General features: G+C 40.2%; 1 protein-coding gene across 3 annotated transcripts in view; it reads left to right on the top strand.

The window, feature by feature from the left end:
• The window catches only part of ABL1 (ABL proto-oncogene 1, non-receptor tyrosine kinase), a 137,341-nt gene that overhangs the window by 59,402 nt on the left and 52,918 nt on the right, over positions 1-25,021 (top strand). The window lies entirely within an intron of this gene.

Here is a 25,021-nt window from a genome sequence, read left to right as displayed (position 1 = left end):
CCCAGGCGCCCCTGTATTATGTTATTAAAAAGATTTTTAATGAAGGAAACTTTTAAAAATAGGAATTTATGGGTGCCTGCCTCTCTGCCTACTTGTGATCTCTGTCAAATAAATAAATAATCTTTAAAAATAATAGAAATAGGAATTTATAAAACATGCTGCTTGTTAAGTATCAGCTATAAATGAAATATCTCCCTGATGAGCTCACGACCTGGGCCGAAGGCAGAAGCTTAACCGACTGAGCCACCCAGGCACCCCTGCTTATTAGGAACTTTTTATATATAAACGTTCATTTTTGTTATATTCTCCTATAGGATATTTTCTTTGGAGAATGTATCTCAGTTTATAGTTATACGTTAATTAATGTGAAACTGTGTTCAGTGCCCTTCCCCTCCTGGACTGCAAGCTCCCTAAGCATAGAGACCTTGCCCATGTTATGCTTTATCAAAGTCGTAGCACACATCAGATTACTGTGCACATAGTAAGTGTTTAGTAGAAACTCAATGAATGGATGAATCAGAGAGACACTTTTCACTTAGAGTGCAGTATAGTGATGATAATAGCAAACTTGCTTTAGTCTTAACTGTATCAGGCACTGATCTCAGTGCTTTACATACGTAAAGTCCATATTTATTAAGTACTAGGTGGTGACTGCATACAAAATGTTCAACAACAGGCTGGTTAACATTTAACTCTTGGTTGCCCAGTTCTTTATTGTTAGCCTTCGACAGTTATTCCAGGCATTTTCCATATAGGAATATTTTGGCAATAAAAGAACACAGGATATTCTTCCGCTCCCAGAACTGATGTGTTTGTGATTCCAGGTGCAGATGTCTGTTGCCAGGAACCAGGGGCCTGTTCTCAAGCCCAGACACTGCATCAGGAGATTAGTGCCTGTTCCTTTTCCCCTCATGTTTGATTTTAATTTCTTTAGCAGGACAAAACTAATATAGCTTCCAGTAAACAAATGATTAGCTTTTTTTTTTTTTTTTTTTTTTTAAAGATTTTATTTGGCAGACAGAGATCACAAGTAGGCAGGGAGGCAGGCAGAGAGAGAGGGGGAAGCAGGCTCCCAACTGAGCACAGAGCCCGATGTGGGGCTCAATCCCAGGACCCTGGGATCAGAACCTGAGCCGAAGGCAGAGGCTTTAACCCACTGAGCCACCCAGGCACCCAAATGATTAGTTTTTAATTCTTATTCTGATGAATACCTTCTGGTTGTAGTTGGTTTTATTACAGAGGTAGGATTTTCTCTTTATTTTAAAATAAGTAAATGTCTCTTTCTCTTGATCGTCCCTTCACGAGTAACCACTGCTCTTTTCTGAATATCTTACCAGACCTTTTTCTCCTGGGTTCTTGAATATTTTAAGGAATCTCTTTCTAGGTTGCAGTTTTGAAAACATTTTATCCTACATCTGTATATCATAGTGGATGTTCTGCTTCTGAGAGTACAATTTAATTTCCTTTGTAGGCATCATTAAGAAAAGGCAGAGAAGACATTGAACCCAATGTTAAGTGCTGGGCTTACAAAAGGTAAATGACTGTTACTAAGTCATTGCTTGCAATGGAATCTGTAACATTTTCCTATTAAGTTAATTTAAAACTGCTAAGTATATTATTCCAATCATCAGAAAATGTAGATAAGTAACAAGGAGAGGGAGACTTATGCCCAGGTAAAAAATAAATACGGATTTCCAATATCTAAGAATCCTCTGGCAAATGGGAGTGTTTGCCAAGTTCCTCACTACTAAGAACAGTGGAAATATGCAGGAGGCGTGCTATGAGATTGATTGCTATTGGCCAGCATTCTTTTTCTGTTTCTTGGACATTCCACAGCACTTTGCCATGGCTCATTATCTGGATGAAAGAAAGCACCTGTCCCTTCAGTGTTCCCTACTAACACTTGCTTGATTTTGTTCTCCAGGCATCTTCCCACAGGAGCAATGAGTTTTTTAAGATTATGAAGGGGGTGAGAAATTGTCTTTACACTCCAGTCCGTGATATACATGAATTCAGAGTGACCCCAAGGACCCCTCTTTGAGCCCCATGCTTCATTGTTAATAGAAATACAGATAAAACTGGAGAGTCATAAAACCGTGGGCTTAAGGTGCTGCGAGGAAGGAAGGTTTCACTGTTGCCAGTATTCATGGCTGTGTTTGTCCTCCAGAGGTGTCCGTACCCATAAGCAGTGCTCCATAGTGCGGTCTGGGGTAAGTGAGCATAAGGTTTGCTTTTGCAAAGTGCGTGGAGGTTGACCACGGAAGGGTTGGGGAGAGAATTATTGGGAAGGCTACAGTGCATCGTCTTGAGCAGGTTAGGCATGGGGAAATGTACATAGGGAGGATTGGTTTGGCAGTTTATTTTCTTAATGTGGTCCATGTCCAACAACTTGTCAAGGAAGGAAAGCATGTAGTGGAGAACACTGGACACTAACTTGACAGAGCCAGGAGAGGATGTTTATGGAATATTAGGGCTTGGGTTGGGTGATTTTTAAAAAAAGTAATTATTTTAAAATTAAGGTATTATATGTAATAAAATCTGCCTATTTTTAAGTGTGCATTTTGATTAATTTTGGTATGTAATCATGTAACCTTCATTATAGTTGAGATTATAGAATCATTTCCTCATCACTGAAGGTTTTCTTGTGCCCTTTTCCAGTTGATTCCTTTCAACCACTTACTCCAGACAACCACCCATAGGCCTTCTGTCTCTGTAGTTTCACCTTTTCAAGAAACTCATATATATCGAATCATATGGAAGCCATAGACTTTTGTGTCTACTTAGCATAATCTTTCCAAGATTCAATCATGTTGTCATATGTACTAATATTTTCTTCTATTTCTTTGCTAAGTAATGTTCCACGGTGTGGATAAAGCACAATTTGCTTACCAGTTTACCAGTGACTAACATGTTGCTTGTAGTTTGGAGACTGTTAGGAGTAGTGCGGCCATGAACATTTCTGTCCTCATCACTGTGTGCACATAGCCTTCATTTCTTTTTTAAACAAATTTTAGGAATGCCTTGGTGGCTCAGTCAGTTAAGCAGCTGCCTTTGCCTCAGGTCATGATCCTAGAGTCCTGGGATCCAGTCCCACCTTGAGCTCCTTGCTTGGCAGGGAGCCTGCTTCTCCTTCTGCCTGCTGCTCCCCCTGGTTGTGAGCTCTCATTCTCTGTCTCTGACAAATAAATAAATAAAATCTTTAAATTTTTTTTTATTTATTTGAAGAGAGAGAGAGAGCATGCACGAGTAGGGGGAGAGGCAGAGGGAGAGGGAGAAATAGACCCCTTGCTAAGCAGGGAACCTGATGTGGGGTTGATTCCAGGACCTTGGGATCATGATCTAAGCCAAAGGCAGACACTTAACCGACTGAGCCACCGAGGTGCCCCTAGATGTACTTACGGTGTAGGTCTGTTGTCCACTGTGTCTCTTGGTTTCCTTCATCTGATAATATTTCGGTTTTCTTTTTATTCCTTAAGGATACTTTTGATGGATATAGGATTCTGGGTTGCCTGTTTTCTTCTCTCAGCATGCGAAAATTGCTCCATTCCCTCTGGCCTCTGTAGTTTCTTTTTTCTCTTCTTTTTTAAAGTTTGATTTATTTCAGAGAGAGAGTGCGCATATGTGTGTGCAAAAGGGGTAGAGGGAGAGGTAGAGAGAGAATCGCAGGGAGACTCCCTGCTGAGCATGGAGCCCAGTGCAGGGTGTGATCTCATGACCCTGAAGTCATGACCTGAGCTGAAATCAAGAGTCAGACTGATAGTTTTCATCATGAAAGTGGTAACAAATTTGGTCAGAGGCTTTTTCTGCATCTACTTAAATGATCATATGATTTTCTGCTTATTCTTCTAATATGATAAATTACATTGATTTTTCATATGTTAAACCAACTTTGCATTCACAAGATAAATGCCACTTGATACGTATTTTTGTGTATTATTAGATTTACTATATAACATTCTGTTCAGAATTTTCACACCTATGTTTATGAGGGATATTGGTCTGTAGTTCATTTTTCTTGTTACATCTTCGTCTGGTTTGGCATCAGGATAATACTAACTTCATGAAATGAGTTTGGAGGTGATTCCTCTGCAATTTTCTGAAAGATTGGTATTATTTCTTTTTTTATTTGTTTTTAGGATTTTTATTTATTTATTTTACAGAGAGAGAGAGAGAGAGAGAGAAAGAAACAGGGAGAGAGGGAACACAAGCAGGGGAGTCGGAGAGGGAGAAGCAGGCCTCACACTGAACAGGGAGCTGGACATGGGGCTAGATCCCAGGACCTCAGGATCACAACCTGAGCCAAAGGCAGATGCCTAATGACTGAGCCATCCAGGCGCCCCTTGATATTATTTCTTTCTAAAATGTTTCGGTTACCAGTGAAACCACCTGGGCCTGGAGATTTCTTTGTGGGGAGGTTTTTAAGAATACGTTCTCTTTTGTAGATATTGGGCTGTTTAAGTCTTGTTCTTAGTAGTTTTGGTAATATGCATCTTTCAAGGGGTTTGTTCATTTCGTAGGTTGTCGTATATATAGCTATTTATGTATGTATAGATACTTAAAGCTATAAATTTCCCTCTAAACACTGCTTTTTCCTGTGTCTCATAAGTTTTGATAAGTTGTATTTTCATTATTATTCAGTTCAAAATATTTTCTAATTTTTCTTGTGGTTCCTTCTTTGAACCAATGATTATTTAGAAGCATGTTGTTTAACTTCCAAATACTGGGGGGTTTTGGTTATCTTGATGATACTGATTTCTAGTTTAATTACATTGTAGTCAAAGAACATGCCCTATGTAATTTTAATCTTTATATATATATTGATCTTGGCGCACCTGGGTGGCTCAGTTGCTTGAACATCTGCCTTCAGCTCGGGTCATGAGCCCAGGGTCTTGGGATCGAGCCCTGCATCGGCTCCTTCCTCAACAGGGGAGCCTGCTTCTTCCTCTCCCTCCCCCCGCTCATGCTCCCTCTGCTCCCGCTCTCTCAAATAAATAAATAAAAGTTTTAAAAAATATGTATGTATTGATCTTGTTCTGTTTATCAAGATAGATCTGTCTTAGTAAATATACCATATAAAATACCCCTTGAAATGTATATCCTTTTTTCTTGGTTATTAAGTCAAAGTGATTCATATATTCTATGTGTGTTTGTTTTGTTTTGGTTTGGGGTTTTTTTTTGTTTTTTGTTTTTGTTTTTTGTCTAGTTCCATTAGTCGAGGTATTAAAATCTCCAATTGCTAATGTAGAATTATCTTTCTTCCCTTAATTGTGTCAGTTTGGCTTCATGCATTTTTGCTCTTTATTTTTGGTTTCAAGTGTTTTATTTAAGTGACTTTCTGGCCACTTTGTTTCTCCTTGGTGTTCATTTAGTATCTTGCATCTTCAGATTTCTGTAATTCATCACTTTTATGCAGTTTGGGGCCCTTATTTCTTCAGTTTTTTTTCCTACCCCATTCTCTATCTTCTGTCCTTCTGGTATCCCACTTACACATGGTAGACCATTTGATGTCCTCTGACAAGTTTCCAGGTCTCTGTTCTTTCTTCCCCCCAATCTTTTCTGTTTTCCACCTTGGATAATTTCTTTCTTTCTTTTCTTCTTTTTTTTAAGTAAAGATTTTATTTTTAAGTAATCTCTATACTCAACGTGGGGCCCAAATTCACAACCCCGAGATCAAGAGTTTCATGCTCTACTGACAGAGCCAGCTTGGCACCCTCACCTTGGATAATTTCTGTTCATCTTTCTTGAAATTCACATACACTTCCTCTTCTTTGTCCATTCAGCTGTTAAGTCATCCAGTGGATTTTTTTTATTCCAGCAATTGTATTTCTTCAGTTCTAGAATTTGTATTTGGTTTCTCTATCCAGATTTTTTATTTCCTTACTGAGCTTGATTCATTAAAAACATGTTTTATTGTACTTCACTGAATTCTTTATAATAGCTTTTAAAAAAATCTGTGTTTATTCCAGATTTATCTAGTTCCAGATTTATCTGGAATAAACACAGATTTATCTGTTGTTGGTTCATCAACAAGGTAGGCTTGGGGTTGAACTAAAATGTGTTCTGTTTTCTTGAGTCTTTGTATGTTGAGTAATTTTGAATTGTATCCTGGATATTATGAATGTCAACTTGTAGAAATCCTAGATTTTGTTATTTCTCTCTAATAATCGTTGTTTCTTTTTTTTATTAGGTAATTTTCTTGGCTGAGTTTGAACTACAAACTTGTTTCTCAGAGGGCAGCTCCCATGTCTTAGATCTTTGGTCTTTAGCTGAGCTGTTTTGGGTCCAGGCCATGCATGAGTGTGAGTAGTTCAAAGTTCAGTCAGAAATATATACGTAGGGAGCTTGGAGATCACCCCATCTCTCTCTCTCTTCTAGGATTACCCACTCTGTTTAGTATTCCGTTTTCTGGGTTCACTTTTCTGATTTACCAAGTCAAAAATGCTGTGAGTTTTTTAATGCATGTTCCTACTCTCTCTGTATATATGATTCATAGTATCCCAAAACAAGAAATTGCTAAAGGCAACATTTTGGAAACACACAACGGTAAATAAAATGATTACAGGAACTTTTAAAAGGACTTTTTTTCAAAATGATTCCTGAGTGTGTCAGAAATTTCAGATAGTCAACACAATATTTTGATGATAAAAAGGGAAGGAATCTTTTATCTGGCTGTGGAATAACTTGGTCACTTTACAGAAAGATAACCCAAATTTGCATTTTCTTTTTTGCCTGTTATCCATCTAAGTATTTACAATAAGAGATTTATAAGTGCTTTTCTTTTATGAATAAATCTGTTAACATTGAGCCAACATTGCCATGATTTTTTTTTCAAATTTTAAAATTTTATTTATTTTTTTAAAGGTTTTATTTATTTATTTGACAGAGAGAATCACAAGTAGGCAGAGAGGCAGGCAGAGAGAGAGGAGGAAGCAGGCTCCCTGCTGAGCAGAGAGCCCGATGCGGGGCTCGATCCCAGGACCCCGAGATCATAACCTGAGCCGAAGGCAGAGGCTTAACCCACTGAGTTACCCAGGTGCCCCGACATTGCCATGATTTTTAAATACAACTCATTATTTCCTTTAAGTTCACCATCTATAGGCAGAGTTTGTTTTCCTCAGACCCTTTATATTTCTTACTAATAGTTTACCCTCATATTTCTCTTTTGTTATCTCTTATCATTTATTAACTTTTGATTTAATTAATGTACTTTCTTAGGTATATATTTAGATATTTAGAAGTAGATAATTCTGTGAAAGATGATAAGAGTAAAATATAATTAATTGTATTAGCACATTAAATAAAATAATGTATAGATTTTATTGATTTACCATCTTAATAAACTAACATTTCCCTTAATTAAAAAATTAGATAAACATTTATTATATTACACACATATTCTTGTTTCTTTGTTACCATTTATATTAAGTGCCAACTTTAAAGTTAAAAGTTTTTAGACTGAAGAGAAAGCTGGAAGACAGGAAATGAGGAACTGCCTAGCAATTTTTTTCCACAAGCATACATTTTATGTCACTTTAACAAATTTTAAGATGGCAAAGTAAGTATGGATCTAGCATCATTTAGAGAAATTTACACATCCAGTTAATCTGCAGATATTTTATATATAAAAGTAAGGAGGAGGGGGCGGCTGGGTGGCTCAGTCCGTTAAGCACCCAACTGGTGCTTTCATTTCAGCTCAAGTCATGATCTTGGGGTTGTGGGATCAAGCCCCGCATTGGGCTTCGCACTGGGCATGGAGCCTGCAAGATTCTTTCTCTCCTTCTCCCTTTGTCCCTCTCCCCCACATCCCCACCCTTGTCTCTCTCCCTCTTAAAAAAAAAAGGCGGGGGGGTGAGAAGGGCCACCGACTGGCTCCGTTGGGGGCACAGATGACTCTTGATCTTGGGGTTGTGAATTCAAGCCCCATCTTGCATGTAGAGATTACTTAAAAATAAAATCTTAAAAAAAATAAGGAGGAAAGGTAATTTAAAACTGTATGTGGTACCCAGTGTTTGGATTTTTCCTTTAATTAGAAATTATCCATGTTTCCAAGGATTATTAGTTAACTCAGTTTATTATTTTAAGAGATCTTTAATTGACCTAAATATTTGGAAATTAAAATTTAGATCAGTGCATCAGATATTTATAATTTGTAACATAAGAATTTATGAGATTAGGGGTGCCTGGGTGGCTCAGTGGGTTAAAGCCTCTGCCTTCGGCTCAGGTCATGTTCCCAGGGTCCTGGGATGGAGCCCCACATCGCATCGGACTCTCTACTCAGCAAGGAGTCTGCTTCCCCCTCTCTCTCTGCCTGCCTCTCTGCCTACTTGAGATCTCTGTCTGTCAAATAAATAAAATCTTAAAAAAAAAGAATTTATGAGATTAAATAATTTTTAAAATATAAGTTCTTTTACTTAAATACAGTTCTGTGGTTTTGTAATTTTAAACAATTTGTGGGAATAGTGAGATCTTACTGAACCCTTAGAACTACTATTATTAATTTCGAAGGTTTAAATCATGAGAAATTAAACCTAAGTCTTGTGTTAATTATTGCAGTAACATTTTTATATCATAATAAAATCATGGAAGGAAGCATGAAGTTATTTTTAAGCTAATTTAAACTTAACTCTTACTTATAGTCCAAAGAATCAACTAGTTGTCGGGAATATAACATAAAGTTTCAATATAAATAGAGCTATTATGGTCATATATCCAAAAAGATTTTTACGACTCTTGGATATACCAAGCTCTAAGTATAGGAACCAAGACTGTTACCCAAACTCACATTCAAACATTTTCTTTTGAGTTAGTTCAACAAGGGAAAAGTAGAAGCACCAATAGTTTAATTTTTTTTTTTTTTTGCTTTCTTATGGAAATTCTGGACTGTTTATCTCTACTAGGTATTTCTTGGGTATGCACATGATGACAGAATAATTATTTAAGACTAATTGATCTTCAGACTTTCCCAAGGAAAGAGGAAAAGTGGGGAAGGAAGGAAGAAGCGAGAGGAAGCTGGTTCACGCAGGCACAAATGACTGGTTATCTCCTATAAGGAAGGGAAGGGACTTAGACGCAGGAAAATCTGACAGGCCCACTCAAACCCACCAAGAACTAAGTCATTATATCTGCGTCACATAGTAATTCAGGTCCTTGACAGTCCTATTAAGCCATGTCCTTAAAAAGCCAGGATTTATGAGTAAATAAGGGGAAAAAAGGATGGTCTCCTTTGTAAACAAAGTGATATGTCTTTTATTTTTTATTTGTATTATAGTTTTTAAGATTTTTTTTTTTTTTTTTTTTTAAGAGAGAAAGCATACACACACACACAAGCAGGTGAAGCAAGAGGCAGAGGGAGAAGCAGGCTCACCACTGAACAAGGAGCCCAATGCGGGTCTCCATACCAGGACCCTGGGATCATGACCTGAGCCAAAGACAGACGCTTAACCAACTGAGCCACCCAGGCGTCCCAAAGTGGTATCCCTTTTAGACAGGCAAGCTCTTGATCTTGGGGTTGTGAATTTAGACAAGCAACCTCATCATGAGGTTCCTTCCCTTTTTGTTCTGAATTTATGATGTCTCTTAGATGAACAGTCTTTTTCATAACAAAATTTCCTTTTTAAAAAGATTTTATTTATTAGAGAGCACTAGAGAGAGAGAGGCAAGCAGGAGTGGGGACAGAGGGAGAGGGAGAACCAGGCTACCAGCTCAGGGCTTGATCCCAGGGTCACCACCTGAGCCCAAGGCAAATGATTAACTGACTGAGCCAGCCAGGTGCCCCTTCATAACAAAATTTTCAAAGTGATAACTGCAGTTTAGAAATGTATATAAATGAAAATATGAAGAGAGCAGGTGTTTGGCTCAGAAGGGCAGACTAAGAAGACCTCACAAGAATGAGGTCAGTGAGGCTGGTACTTATATATGTCTGGTATCGCCAGAATCTGGTCAAAGTGGAGTGGAGTCCCAGTGACCCTTCAACAACAGCTGTCTGTTAGTATCCTTAGAGAATGGGCTTATGGAACTTCCCTATAACAACATTTGCTTGACGGTAGAATTAAGTTATTAGTTCAGCCAACCCAACCAGTCCATATTGAATGGCTGTATACAGGACTTGGCCCTAGGTGTACAAAGATGGATCAGACATAAGACATAGTTTTAGCCCACAAGGAGCTCACAGCTTAGCTTTTTTTTTTTTTTTTTTTTTTAAGCAAAATACTTCTTAAATTGTCTTCCTGGTGGGATAAATCTGCCCTGGAATCAATCCAAAGTGTTTTGATGACCATAAAATAGTTGCAGTAATAAGGCTTGAATTCCAAAGAACCCCATTTTAGATTCCAGCTCTTTGCAGGATATTAGCCAGGCCAGACCTCTTTTCTATCATGACTGTTTAAAAAATAAAATAATGCATTTGCTAGTTTAAAAAGTAATATATATATATGAAAATTAGTAGGTTGAGAAGTTTTACTCTGGTCCATGAACTTTTCTACTTGGTTATCCCATGCTCATTTCTTCCAAATTAACACTGTAAGTAGTTTCTTGTATCTTTTTCCATTCTTTCTTTCTTTCTTTTTTTTTTTTTTTTTTAAGATTTTTAAAAATTTATTTATTTGTCAGAGAGAGCACAAGCAGGGGGAGCAGTAGGCAGAGAGGCAAGCCAGGCAAAGGGAGAAGCAGGCTCCCCCTGAGCAAGGAGCCCGATGTGGCACTTGAGTCCAGGACCCTGGGGTTTATGACTTGAGCTGAAAGCAGATGCTTAACAGACTGAGCCACCCAGGCATCCCTTTTTCTGTTATTTCTTTGTACAAATATAAACATATATTTTTAATCCCATTCTTACACAAAAGCTAGCTTTCCAGTTTAAAGGCTGTCTGGCAGAAGGAATTCTTACTTGGGATAGGATCATCCTTTTTCTTTTCATGGTCAGGCCTTCATCTGATTGGACAGTGCCCACCTGCATTAGGGAGAACATTCTTATCCAAAAACACCCTTACAGAAACACTCAGAATGATGCTTGACCAAATATCTGGGTGCCCTGTTGCCTAGTCAAGTTAACACATAAAATTGGCCATCACAATTCTCTTGTCTCCATTAATTGTAGAATGAATGCTTCTCTGGTCTCATCTAACAGCATTGAAGAGCAAGACCCAAAAGGATCACACTCTCCAAACTATCTTAGAACAAAATGAAGACTATTTTTAGCAATACAAAAATATCTAGGATGCAGCATGGTAAAATTCACATGTACCATCCAATAAAAAATGACTAGGTATGTGAAGAAGTAGGAAGTACAACCAGTAACTGACCAGAAATGACATAAAAGATGAAATTAGTAAATATGGACATTAAATAATAATTACAATTGTATTTCATATGTTTAAGAAGCTAGCAGAATGAATGACTGTACTAAATAGAGACATGGAAGATGAACTTCCAGAGAGGAAAACCAGTGGCTGAGATGAAGGCTACACTGGATGAAATTGATGTCAGTATAAATATGGTAGAAATAAAGATGATTGACTTTGAAGACAGCAGTGTAAACCCAGAAAGAAAAAAAAAAGAACTGAAAAAAATAAATTAACAGAGCACCAGTAAAGTGTGGGGCAGTATCAGGTGGCCAAGTGTATGTGATTAGAGCACCTGAAGGAGAAGTGTGAGGAACCGAAGGAATAATAGAAGAAACACGGCTAGAAAATCGCCGGAGTGAGGAAATCAATAAATCCGCAGATCCAAGAATCTCAGGGAACTCTAACCACAAGAAACATGAAGAAAAATGGCATCATAGGTTGCTTAAAACTCGTGATAGGGGTGCCTGGGTGGCTCAGTGGGTTAAGCCTCTGCCTTCGGCTCAGGTCATAGTCTCAGGGTCCTGGGATCGAGCCCCACGTTGGGCTCTCTGCTCAGTGGGGAGCCTGCTTCTCCCTCTCTCTCTGCCCACTTGTGAGCTCTCTCTGTCTGTCAAATAAATAAATAAAATCTTAAAAAAAAAAAATCTTGTGATAGAGAAAACTGTTAAAAGCAGCCAGAGTATACATTGTGTACATTAGACTGAGGATTAATGTCTGCAGATTGTTGTTGGAAACAGTGTAAGCCAGGCGACAATGGAGCAACATCTATTTATTGATTGATTGAGAGCATACACGCAGGGGGTGTGGCAGAGGGAGAGGGAGAAGCAGGTTCCCCACCGAGCAAGGAGCCCAATCCAAGGCTCAATCCCAGGACCCCAAGATCATGACCTGAGCCAAAGACAGAACTTAACCAACTGAATCCCATAGTTTACTCTCCGTCTTCTGGGTCTTTGCTCAATTTTTTTTTTTTTTTTAAATTTTCAGCAGTGTTTTTTCTGATCACTTTATTTAAAATTACAAAGTAGGGGTGCCTGGGTGGCTCAGTCACTAAGATCTGCCTTCAGCTCAGGTCATGATCCCAGGGTCCTGGGATTGAGCCCTGCATCATGCTCCTTGCTCAATGGGAAGCCTGCTTCTCTCTCTCCCACTCCCCCTGCTTGTGTTCTGTTTCGCCGTCTCTCTCTATTAAATGAATAAATAAAACCTTTCAAAAAAATTAAAAAATAAAAATAAGTTACAGTCCAGTCTCCACTCCCTGACCTCAGCATCCCTGTCCTACTCACGTGCTTTTTCTCCCAAGCAGTTTTACCTTCTTACATATTTTGTAATTTACTAATTGATTTTGCTGTCTGTCCCCTACTAGAATATGAACTGCTGGAGGGAGGGATTTTTTTTTTCCTGTGTTTTACCCATTGTAACCCTAGAGCTTAGGACAATACCTAGCTCTTAGTAGATACTCAGTAAACATCTGCAGAATGTTTAATGTTCTATCTCTTAATGATGCTCCCTTTGCTTTGCTTTGCTTTGCTTTGAAAGAAAACTTCCTCTGTAAAGTCATGTATTTTCAGGTTGTCCCATAGTTTGGTGACCAGGAATTTTTAAACCTATGGAGACTTAAGAGAGGTGTTCTTCTTCATTATAAGGAAGGAAGGAGTAATTGTGAAAGCAGCATTAGGAAGGAGAACTGGCAGAGGTATTCTCGGGCCGATCAGTTTTAGGAATAGGTTATGTATGAAATCGAGGATCTGAAATTTGATCCCTTTTAAAAATACTGTCATGCTTCTTGGACAGCTTCATGTACTCCTGTCCAGATGCAAATGTACCCTATTTTGAAGATGAAGATTAGAGTTTATTTAACTTAGTGATAGACATTTGCTTCAGTGAAGATGTGTTTGCGTGCGTGAACTTGTACTCAGTTGTGTATGTATGTGTAGGTAAGTCTGTAGAGTTAAATCTCCAAAATAGAATTGCTGATAAATATATTTGCAATTTCGATAGATACTGAATATTGTCGAATTTCCTCTCTGGGGCTTTTTGAGAACTGGGAATCAGATATGCGAATTCTAGATAGAGTTAAGAGCTAGCATTCCCTTCATGATGTGTAACTATAGGACAAAGTCAAAGACAGTTTTGTCACCTATATAGTGGGAAGCTGAGGAATTAAGTGGTACCTTCAGTCTTTAGGAGATCATGTACGAGAGACTGATAAGCCCCACACTTCTTGTCTTTATACAGCTTACTGGCAGGAAGTTGAATACCAGGTCTCTGGACTCGTTTTTTTTTTTTTTTTTTAAATAAGGCTTTCTGGCTTGCTTGCTCTGGAGGTGTTAAACTAGGAATTGATCCCAGGCAGCCAGAGCTCATTGTCCATATTCATTTTTTTTTTTTTAAGATTTTATTCATTTATTTGACAGAGAGATCACAAGTACGCAGAGAGGCAGGCAGAGAAGAAGGCAAAGAGAGAGAGAGGGAAGCAGGCTCCCTGCCGAGCAGAGAGCCCATTGCGGGGCTCAATCCGAGGACCCTGAGATCATGACCTGAGCCGAAGACTCTCCATCTCCATAGATTGTCCTATATGCACATGTCCTATAAATGGGATCATGTGCTATATGGTCTTTGTGGTGGGGTTCTTCCACTTCACAGCACGTTTTTGAGGCAGTATATTGCAACACGTAACAGCACATCATTCCTTTTTACTGTTGCGTATTCCTCTAGTCTTTGGACACACATTTTGTTCATCCATCCACCAACTGAAGGACATTTGCGTGGTTTCCAGTTCTCGGCCATGAAGACTAATGATGCTGTGAACACTCAGGGACAGGTTTTTGTGTGGATATGTGTCTTCAGTTCTCTGGGGGAGATTCTTAGGAGTAGAACTGCTGGGTCTTGTAAAGTAAGTTTGTGTTGAACTTCTTAAGAAATTGCCAAGCTCTTCCCTAGAGCAGCCCTTGGTTCTACATCCCACTCACAGTGTACAAGGGCTCTGGTTTATCCACATCCTCACCAATACTTGGTTTTGTCTGTCTGATTTTAGTGTATCTCTTTGTGGTTTTAGTTTCCATTTCTTGAATGAACCAGTGATACCGAGCATCTTTTTTTTTTTTTTTTAAGATTTTATTTATTTATTTGACAGACAGAGATCACAAGTTGGCAGAGAGGCAGGCAGAGAGAGAGAGAGGGATGAGCAGACTTCCCATCAAGCAGAGAGCCTGATGCGGGGCTCGATCCCAGGACCTGGAGATCACGACCTCAGCCGAAGGCAGAGGCTTATTAACCCATTGAGCCACCCAGGTGCCCCAATACCGAGCTTCTTTTTATGTGCTTATTGGCCATTTGTATTTCTTCTTCCTTGACATCAATTAAAAATCCTTTACCTTTTTTTTTATTTGGTTGGTACACTGTCTTATTATTGAGTGATAGAGTCTCTGTATTCTGGATACAAGGTCTTTATCAGCTATATGGTAGAACGGAGGAGTTTTTTAATCTTCCTTACCAGAGATTATGGAAGGGTGGGGGGCCGCTAACTGTACTAATAATTAACATGTGATATTTGAGTGCTTATTACGAGCTGGACATGGAGCTGTGTGTTTTATGTTGATTATTTAAGTAAGACACGTTCTCGTTTTCTGAAGGTTGTGAGACTGTTTCTAATGCTTGCTTTCCAGTTAACAGTTTTTGATAGATAAAGAAAAGAAATAATTGATTTAGAAATGCTTAATCTCTATGAGTTAAAACTGGTATTTTAATATTACGACAAAGACTAGGTGGCTGTTCTAACAGATGCGGAATGCCGGCAGCTTTAGGCAAAGCTGGTGTTTATCTCCGTCCGCTGCAGCAGGCTGGCAGCAGTCCTGGCTACTGGTCTACTACTACTACTAGTCCGGCTATATGGGTCAGATACCTTCATCTTGTTACTCTTTAAAATGTGGATTCTCCCTCAGTTCCAAATGGCCGCGCCAGCTGTCCTGTTCTTGTGCAGGGATTGGTAGAAAGGGGGGCTGCCCATTCCTTTTAAGAAAGAGGCATGTCGGGGTGCCTGGGTGACTCAGTGGGTTAAGCCTCTGCCTTCGGCTCGGGTCATGATCTCAGGGTCCTGGGAGGGAGCTCCTCATCGGGCTCTCTGCTTAGTGGGGAGCCTGCTTCCTCCGATCTCTCTCTCTCTCTCTCTCTCTCTGCCTGCCTCTCTGCCAACTTGTGATCTCTGTCTGCCAAATAAATAAATTAAAGAAAAAAAAGAAAGAGAGAAAGAGGCATGTATTATTTCTGCTCACGTACCTTTGGTTAAAACTTAGTGACATGGTAATGCTGAGGTACAAGAGAGACTAGGAAATGTAGTCTTTACTATGGGGCCATGTGTCCATCTACAACTAAGGTTAAGGTCTAAAACTTAAGGGGAGAGGGTAAGAGAGGAGAACAGAAGTTAGGGACCATTGTTGGCCTGGGGCTTCCTGTAACTAGTCTGTGTGGGATTCCCATTCGTTTTTCCTCAGAGAAAGTCTAGCTGATATGTATAGTTATTGGCCTAAACCTTATTCAGGAGTTAACTTTTACTATTGTTTTATAATAGCATCAGAATGCTCTTCCTGCTGAAATAGTAAAAAATATGAATTATTATTGCTTAGAAACTGTGAAAATTAACTTAGCAGTTAAATCCGATTTTGGAGTTGCTTTATTGAATGTAGAGCTTGTGCACCGGCTGGTCAATAGGGTGGCAGACAGGCGGTTCATGGACTTTGGAAGCAGAACTCTTTGTCATTTTCTTTTTCAAGTGACTCTTTCCTCCTGACATCACCACAGGGCCACTTAACAAGTCGAGTCATTTCTCCCGTGTTATCTGTAGCTGTTCTTCTCTGGTTAATATGTAGCTTTGGATTCATACACGGAATCTGACGCTGTAGGAGGAAGAAGCAGTACCATTTCATTTGGAGATGCCATTGCTTCTTCGAAGGACAACAGTGATTTCTAACAAGTGTGGGGGGAAAGCTTCTGGACCCATTAGTCCTTTATGTGCGTTCAAAAACCTTGACAACAAAACAAATTGCTGCTGAATGTTTTGAAGAAACAAACATAAAACTCCTCCAGTGTTTCATTTCCAGTTTTTCATCCTCACTAACAATTATCAAGAAATTCGCCTTTCCCAGGCGCAGCTCTAGGCTGCTGAGAGGGTCTTAATGCTGAAGGAGCCCATACTTGCATAGCCCATGTCAGCCACCCCAGAGATAACCTGGATAAACACCGGCCCTTCTGCAAACCTCCTGATCCCTGCAGGGCCTTGCCCTGTGGGGAGGTTCAGACGACGTGTTTTCCTTCCCTACTGGCCTTTCTCTCTACACTCCCTCCAGCTGCCTGCCTCCCCCACCCCCAAGTAACGTGATCTCCCAGGCCTGCTCACTGATGGCCAGATTCTTTCAGTCTTAGAGAAAGAGAGGGGGAAATTAACCACTGGTTTCCCAGGTCAAAGTGAGCAACGCTATGAAAGCCAAAAGCAGCATCTGGAAGTAAAAGCTGTCTTGCTTATAAATAACCAGTGCTGGGTGTTTTTGTTCCTTATTTGTTCCTTTATCAATGTTTCTGCCTAAGTGCCCTTCAGGGTACCTTACTCTCCAGATGATAGTCTGAAGCATTTTCATTGTTGCAACATTACTATTGTTTTATTTGTTTTATAGATATTATAATCTTTATTCAATATTCAGGTTAAAGGCAAACAAACAAGAGTTTTACGGATTTAAAATAAAATTCTTTGGCATTCCTTTTGTAAGTTAACCAAAGTAAAGGGACAGAGACAATTCACAAAAATGTTTGAAACTTCTTTGAGTTGAATTCAAGCATTTAGTGTTTAATATGAATTATCCCAAACTATTTTTTGTTTAATTGTATATCTGTTTCTAACTTAACTTGCAAGTGGATTCAACTGGGTTTAAGAATTCAGGATTTGGTTGTATCTTCACCAGCAGCAGTATTGTGATTTGAGACCTATAGTGTGCCACAAATTTTAAAATAGTTTTGCAGCCTGGTGTCCTGAAACTGGTCTGTCAGTTCTTGATTATGGGTACCTACCTAGCGGGGGTGATGTAATGGAAAAAAAATCTAACAAGGGAGTTTGGAGATCCGGGTTCTTTTCCTGGCTCTGCCATACCTTGCTCTGAGACCCCGTGCAAGTTATTTAATCTGTCGGTGCCTCAGTTGTCTCGTCTCTAAAACGGGCGAAATAGATTCTGATGAAAGATGATTAAACATGGAAGACCTCTTTTTATCTCCATTTGCTCCCAAAGCGGTACTGAAATGATAATAAAGATATTTTTTCCTAAGTGAAAATTCATAAAGGCAAAAGGATAAGAGGATAAGAAAGGTGAACACATCTTTGAAAATGGAAGGCAGTCAAAAGCAAGTTGAAGCCTAACCTCTTCTGAGGGAGACACTAGACGCGAGCTAGTGTGTGCTTGTAAGGTCCTGAGAAGAAAAGGGACATTAGAGGCGTTAGTACTCCAGAAGGCAGGGAGTGGTGAGGCCTGTAACTGAATTGAGGGGATCGATTGAAAGCTGGCAAAAGGAGTGTTTAGGTTCACGCTGCTCCCCAACTCCGTCCAGCAGATGAGCACCTCCCCTTCCCTCCTGGTCGAGGCTGGAAGTGGCACAGTGACAAAGTAAGTGGTCTGTGGAGGCTCCACTCAGGGGCGTTCCCCCCACCATGGATACAAAGAAGCCGAGGGGCTGAAAGCAGTGGAATGAGCAAAAGAAGAGTTTTTTTCCTTTAAGATTTTATTTGTTTGTTTGACAGAGAGAGAATGAACGCTAGGAGGAGTCAGAGGGAGAGAGGGAGAAGCAGACTCAGAGGGAGAGAAAGAAATAGAGTCCTTGCTGAGCTGGAAGCCTGATGAGGGTGGGGGGTTCGACCTGAGCCAAAGGCAGACATTAACCAACTGAGCCACCCAGGCACCCTGAGTTGTTTTGTTTTAAAGTAAGCTCTGCACTCAGCAGAGGGCTTGAACTCACCCCAAGATCAAGAGTCAAGTGTGCTCTACCTACTGAGCCAGCCAGGTGCCCTGAGCAGATTTTTTTTTAAAGACTGCCTACTGAATAGTGAGATTCTCCACACTCTTCTAATAATTGTCAGCCAGGGTCCTAACAGAGGAGATGCAAAATTTCTTTTCTGGGAAAAACAAACAAACAAACAAAAGTGAATGGCCCTAGAAAAAGCCCTACAGAGACCAACATTTGGGGATTCTCTTGATGGAAAAGTGAGCTCACCACCTTTCCTGACTGAAGTCCACCAGTTGTTGTGCCTCTCCATGTAGTCCCTCATTTATTTATGATGAATGGACAAGGAGATTTCTCTAAATATTAGAGAAGAGTCTCTAGCAGATAAAAGGTAAAACATTCGCAGAAGGAAAAAAAACAACAACTTGGTTGAAATAAAGACAATACAGAAAACAGAAGAAAAGTCCAGAAGAATTAGCCTTTGCTGTGCTCATAGACACATATTGCAAACATCAAGCAAGTGTTAATAAAAATAATCACAATAATAGAATAACGAGAACATCAGAATAATAATGAGCTCTTTAATATTGAGAACATTATAGCCAAATTTTAAAATTCAGCAGAAGACTCAGAATACACCTTATTGCAGGAAGCAGTACATAAAGAAAAGACGTGGACAATGAGAGAGATTGGATAAGAAAATTGGAAGCTCAGTCCCAGGGCTTCAGTATCCATCCAATAGGAATTCTAGAAGGAGAGAGCCAAAGAAAATAGAGGAAAACTGAGGAGATAGCATCAGGGAAAACCTCAGAGTTCTCCAGAGCCAAATGACTTAAATCTTTGAATTGTTTTAGCGCCCGAGTGCCAACATGATAAAAGACTCATTCCCAGCTGTGTCCTTGTGAAATTTCAGAACACCAAGGGTATTAGAAGATACTCCAAAGCTTCCAAAGAGAAAAAGAGCTTCATATATAAAGGATCAAGAATCAGAGTGGAATTGCATTTCTAAACAATACTAGAAAATAGAAGCTAGTGAAAAAACATCTTCAAAATTAACTGGGAAAAATTAATTTTAACCTAGAATTCTGTATACCCACCCAAACTGTCAGAGCAGGATAAAAGAAAGGCATCTTCTGGAATGTACCCTCCCTCCCCTCTTTTTTTCAGGAAGCCACTGGACAATGTATTCCAGCAAAACGAGGATGGAAGTCAGTAAATAGAACTGAGGGGGCACCTGGGTGGCTCAGCTGGTTGAGCATATGACTCTTGGTTTCAGTTCAGGTCATGATTTCGGGGTCATAGGATCGAACCCCACATTGGGCTCCATGCTTAGCACATAGTCTGCTTGTCCCTCTTCCTCTCCTTCTCCCCCCTTGCACGCTCTCTCTCTCTCCCAAATAAATGAATAAATAAAATATTTTTAAAAATAAAAATAAATAGAACTGGGAATATTTTAAGTGTTTTAGTATTTGGAAAAAATACTACTAGGTGTTTGATGGATCTTTGAAATATTTGGGGGGTAATAATAATAGATGTGTAGAAGATTAACCAAATGAAAAAAATCAAGGCAATTAGTATCTCCAAGATAAATAAAGGAAAGATGCATAGTATATTATTGACAGAACAGTGAACAATATTTACATAATCACAGCAATGTAAACACTGACCATTGACTTAACCCAAAATTATGATTTTACTGTTTAGGGATGTTGGGATACTACTGTAATAAGTTAATATATAATGTGGAAAGCTGACAAATCCAGAAACAACAACATGAGAATATTAATTAGAAATCTGAAGGAGGCTGCCTGCCTCGAGCTGGAGGCTCGGGGATGGCGTCAGGGGACTGCTGTGTTTATTACAAAACTCGAGTACTATTTGATTTTTAACCTTGGTATAAGACAAAAATTAAAATTAATAAAGAATAAAATGGGCATACCAATAATAAATTAGCTTCCTCTTAGAGAAAAGTTAGTTTAATAGTTACATTTGACTTGTTAATTATAAACATGTAGTGGAGTCTTACGATAATGAGATTTTTCTAGAAAGTAGTTTTACTGGAAGACAGTTCAGGATTGGCCTCCAGCTGAGAACTGTGTCTCTGGAAGTACCAAGGGAACTAACAAAACAGTCAGTGTTACCTGAGAGACAGTCCTCTGTGCTGCTAGCTTGTCAGGTCCTGGGCCTGAAACAGGCCCCCATTAAAGATGTGGGGTGTGGAATCTGTGATTCGCCACCAAGCTGTGGTTGCAGTCCCCGGCTGCCCGACGAAAGGTGGGACTCCGTGACATCGCGATCATCGTTGCTAGACCTACTCCATAGCTAGGGTTTCTTTCCCCTAATAAAATAAATGGATTCCTTGTCCCTTGGAAACCCTCCAGACTGCTTTCACTCCCTCAGACTGTGCTTTCTGGAATCATTTTCACATATCACATTTGTTAATTTTAGCTCTTGACTTAGTCCCAGTAAGACTTAGGCAGGAACCCAGGCCATCATCTGATCTGGTAAGAGGGCTCTTTTGGAAATAACCATAGCTACTGTCTGTGGAGCCCCTTCCATGTGTTGTTCCTAATCTTCATAACCCTGTGAGAGAGTGCCTCCCCCCAGTGTGACAGCTGAGACAGTGGAGGCTCTGGGACGTGAAGTCACTTGCCCAGGCCACCGCAGCGGGTGGCAGAGGTGCTCTTGAGAGCCAGGCTGCGAGACGTAGCTCACCCAGCCTCGCGGCGGGGCCTCCCCAGTCCAGAGTCAGCAGGCCTTTGTGACACTCAACCCCCAGGTCGTTCAATCTTCCCGAAAAGTTACGAGACAAAGAGATACATGAGTGTCCTTATACAGTGGCCTGAATGGATGTGACTGATAGGCTGTTCTGAGCCTCCTTCCCTTCATTTGGACACACGCTGGACACGCAGAGCCAGAGAAGCCAGCGGGCTGTCACTGGAGAGTGTTTGCAGAGTCAGAGCACGTGGGGTTTTTGGCAGGTGCATGTGAAACAGCGTGTACGTGCCTCAAGATGTTTGCTCTCCACACCCTCCACCCCAGAGTTATTGGCTGGGGTGGAAATAGTGGAGGGGTCAGTCACATTTGGGATCATTTGGTCCTGGGGGGGGGGGGTCCCAAACCAGGCCACGTGGCAGGCTTCCTGCCTCTCTCCCTTAACCCACTTCAGCTCCCCCTTTTAAATAGGACTGAACTCCAAACTTAAAAAAAAATTGACTTTAGCCTAAAATCATAAGAGAAGCATCCTCCTTTGGTAATTTGTTCTAGAATTAAACATACTGCCTTTAGGGGCACACCTGGGTGGCTCAGTTAAGCTTTCAGTTTAGGTCAGGATCCCAGAGTCCTGGGATGGAGCCCATTGTGGGGCTCCCTGCTCCATGGGGAGTCTGCTTCACCCTCTCCCTCTGCCCTTTCCCTGCTCGTGCTTGCTCACTCTCTCAAATAAATAAAATCTTTAAAAAGATATAAAGAAAAAATTGCCTTTAAAGGGAAAAAAATTTAGAAATACCCATTCCTGTTTGTCCTATTCCTGGTGAAAATAAGAAGCAACTCTTCTCAAAAACGTGTGGTTTTCAACCTTAAGTATACACACAGATCCTCTGGGGAACTTGTTAAGATGGAGCCCATTCCGTGTATTCTGATTCTAAAGGCTAGAGTAGAAACCAGGAGTCTGCATTTTATTTTATTTCTTTATTTATTTCCGGGTAAAGATTTATGTATTTATTTATTTGAGAGGGAGAGAGAGAGAGTATTTGAGAGAGAGAGAGAGAGAGAGCGCGGGCGCTCATGCCTGTGTGCGCTCGGGGAGGGGCAGAGCGGAAGGGAGAGGGAGAGAATCCCAAGCAGGCTCCAGCCCAGTGGGGAGCATGAAGCGGGGGCTCAATTCCGTGACCCTGAAATCATGACTGAGCTGAAACCAAGAGTCAGACACTTAACTGACTAAGCCACCCAGGCACCCCCAAGAGTGTGCCTTTTAAGAGAGTGTCCCAGGTGATTCCAAATAGGTTATCCACAGGCGCACCTGGGAGGTCCAGCCTCACCTCTGGCTCCGCGCTCTGCTTGGAGTTCTCTCTCTCCCTCTGTCCCTTCCTCTCTCACGTGTGCGCTTGCTCTCTCGCCCCCCTCCCCTCAAACAAGTAGATAAAATTTTTCTAAAAAGTCCATGAACTATACTTTCAGAAATATGGCTCAGATCACATACTTTAATTAAGGCCCTAAATTCATTCTTTTTGAATACATTTTAAAATATTTTTAAATAGTTCTAATTCTCTGAATTGTTTTCTCTTAAAACATTTTCCCCAACAGTTAATGATTTTTATTTCATCCTCTAGCTTTGCTCATAGTATCTTTCCACTTAAATTGAAAATTATGTGCCATTTTGGAAAGGTCAGGGGCTTTGGACCATACTGCTTTCAGGCTGTGTGAACTTAGAACTCTCTCCCCGCCCTCTCAAGTTTTCGTACCCGTGAAATGGAATTGTTGTGACCTTGTGCCTGGCACATATCAGGCGCATATTAAACACCTGCTTCTTTCCCAAACTGAATGCAACAGAACAAACAAGTTAGTTCACAGTCTTTTTCATTTCTTTGCTTGTTTAAGTTAATGCCTATGGGTTTAAGGTTGCTTAAGGGGCAGCTTTCTTGGGCCTTTTTTCATTCTAGCAAAAAGATGGAGGTTTTCCTTTATTTACTTGTAACAGTGCTTTTTGTATCTTGCAAATGAGTTTCAAAACCATCAAAAGCTGGATCTGGAAAGAACAGTTTGATATGGTACTGTACAGTTTGGCAAAATTTTCAGTATTTGTTGTTGCTAATTCCATGTTTTGCCAGGCCTGTTGATGCATGGTTTTATAACTAAAATTTAAAAGATTTGGACACAGTTTATAAGCATTACTCATTTTAAGAGGACTTAAGAGGATAAAGTCATTGTAGACTCAAGAAGAGAATATTAGTAATAGTCATTAGCTTTTTAAAATAAACTTACATCCAATATAATACAAGACATGCAAACAAATATCTGGGCCTGTATTAACTGATAGTATTCAAGAATATGGTTAGAACCAGAAAAATCCCTATTAGTATATAATTCTTAGCATTAAACTGCCAATTTAGATATAGTTCTTTACATCTGTATTGCTGTATCAATGATGGACTTTATTGTAGCTTGGTCCAAAGCCCTTGAACTTTCCAGAATGGCACTAAAACAGATATACTGTATTTTTCAGTTTGTACTGGTGGCACCCTTTGAATTTTATTTTTGGCTTTATACATGGAGTTTGAAAGTTTTTAAGACAACACTAAACAAGTCAGCAGTCCCTACCTGCGGGCTCTCTAGCAGAACGACAGTGCCTCCCAGAACCTAGACAGCATCCAAAGTTGGTGCACTTGTCACTTTGTGTCTCCACATGGTGGGAACTGCATCCCTACTTCCTGGACCGCACGTTCTTAGGGGCTCATGAGCCCTGAGCTGGTATCACAGCCCTAGCCAGACCTAGGGCCACTCAGCTGCAGGACAGACACATTTTGTACATTGATCAGAATTTGGTAGGACACCCTCGAAGAGCTGAGGATGCCGTGGCTGAGAGCCCCTGTGATGTACACTGGTCCCATCCAGTCCAATTGTGAATTTTTATGTGCTGTATTTGGCAGACCTATATGAAGATCTTGTTACTTAGCCACTCCAAGGTACCCAGATTTCTCTTGTTACAGGACAGGCTGGGAGGTATACACACGAGTCCAGCTTTGCCTTCTGGGGGTGACCACTCGCAGACAGGGTCTCTTAACCAGCCCTTCCTCTGAAATACATGATGTTAGCTATTTAACTGAAGATACGGAAATCCAAGGTTTTATTTATTTATTTATTTATAAAGATTTTATTTATTTATTTGACAGAGAGACAGAGACAGCAAGAGAGGGAACACAAGCAGGGGGAGTGGGAGAAGCAGGGAGCCTGATGCAGGGCTCCATCACAGGACCCTGGGATCATGACCTGAGCTGAAGGCAGATGCTTAACAACTGAGCCACCCAGGCATCCCCAGAAATCCAAGGTTTTAATCTACTTGGAACTTATTATTGATGGGAGAGGCTGTGTCATGCACTGGTCAGGAGCCTGATCCTTGGAACTGGGCAAAGCAGGGTTGGTTTCCAACTAAGGTGCCTTGGGCAGGTCGCGTGACTTCTCTGTCAGGTTTTAACCTGAAGAATTGGGATACTGATTCTCTTTTCCTCGCAGGATCATTGTGCAAATGCGGTGTTGCAGTGAATGGAACAGGTTTCTCATAAGTGTCTGACACACAGTAAGGTCTCAGTACCTATTCTCTCTCGTTATAAGTGTGTTCTAAGATGTGAGCTACAGTAATTTTTCTGCTGTGGTTATCTGACACTCTTTGTTAAATAAATATTTATTAAATAAATTCCTTTTCTTATTGTTACTGAAATATATCTGATTTTTATTAAATGATTTGGTGTGATTGGGTTCCCTGTTATTTCCCACCGATCTAGATTTCTGGCTTTATGCCAAGTAATACACTATTGTGATTATTGTAATTTTATATATAATAATGTATATTGTCAGTCCTAACCAGAGTTCTAAAGATTTCAGCCCTATACAGCAATGAAATGGGTTTTAAATAATAGTACCCATGGCATTTACCAAACAAGGACAAAAGTTTCCTCGTGAAGAAAATGAGGCAAAGCAGGGAAGTG

The sequence above is a fragment of the Mustela nigripes genome, chromosome 9 (assembly GCF_022355385.1).
Source record: "Mustela nigripes isolate SB6536 chromosome 9, MUSNIG.SB6536, whole genome shotgun sequence".
In the NCBI taxonomy this organism is placed as follows: Eukaryota; Metazoa; Chordata; class Mammalia; order Carnivora; family Mustelidae; genus Mustela; species Mustela nigripes.
Note: the sequence above shows the minus strand (reverse complement) of the source record. Positions and strands in the feature narration are given on the sequence as shown.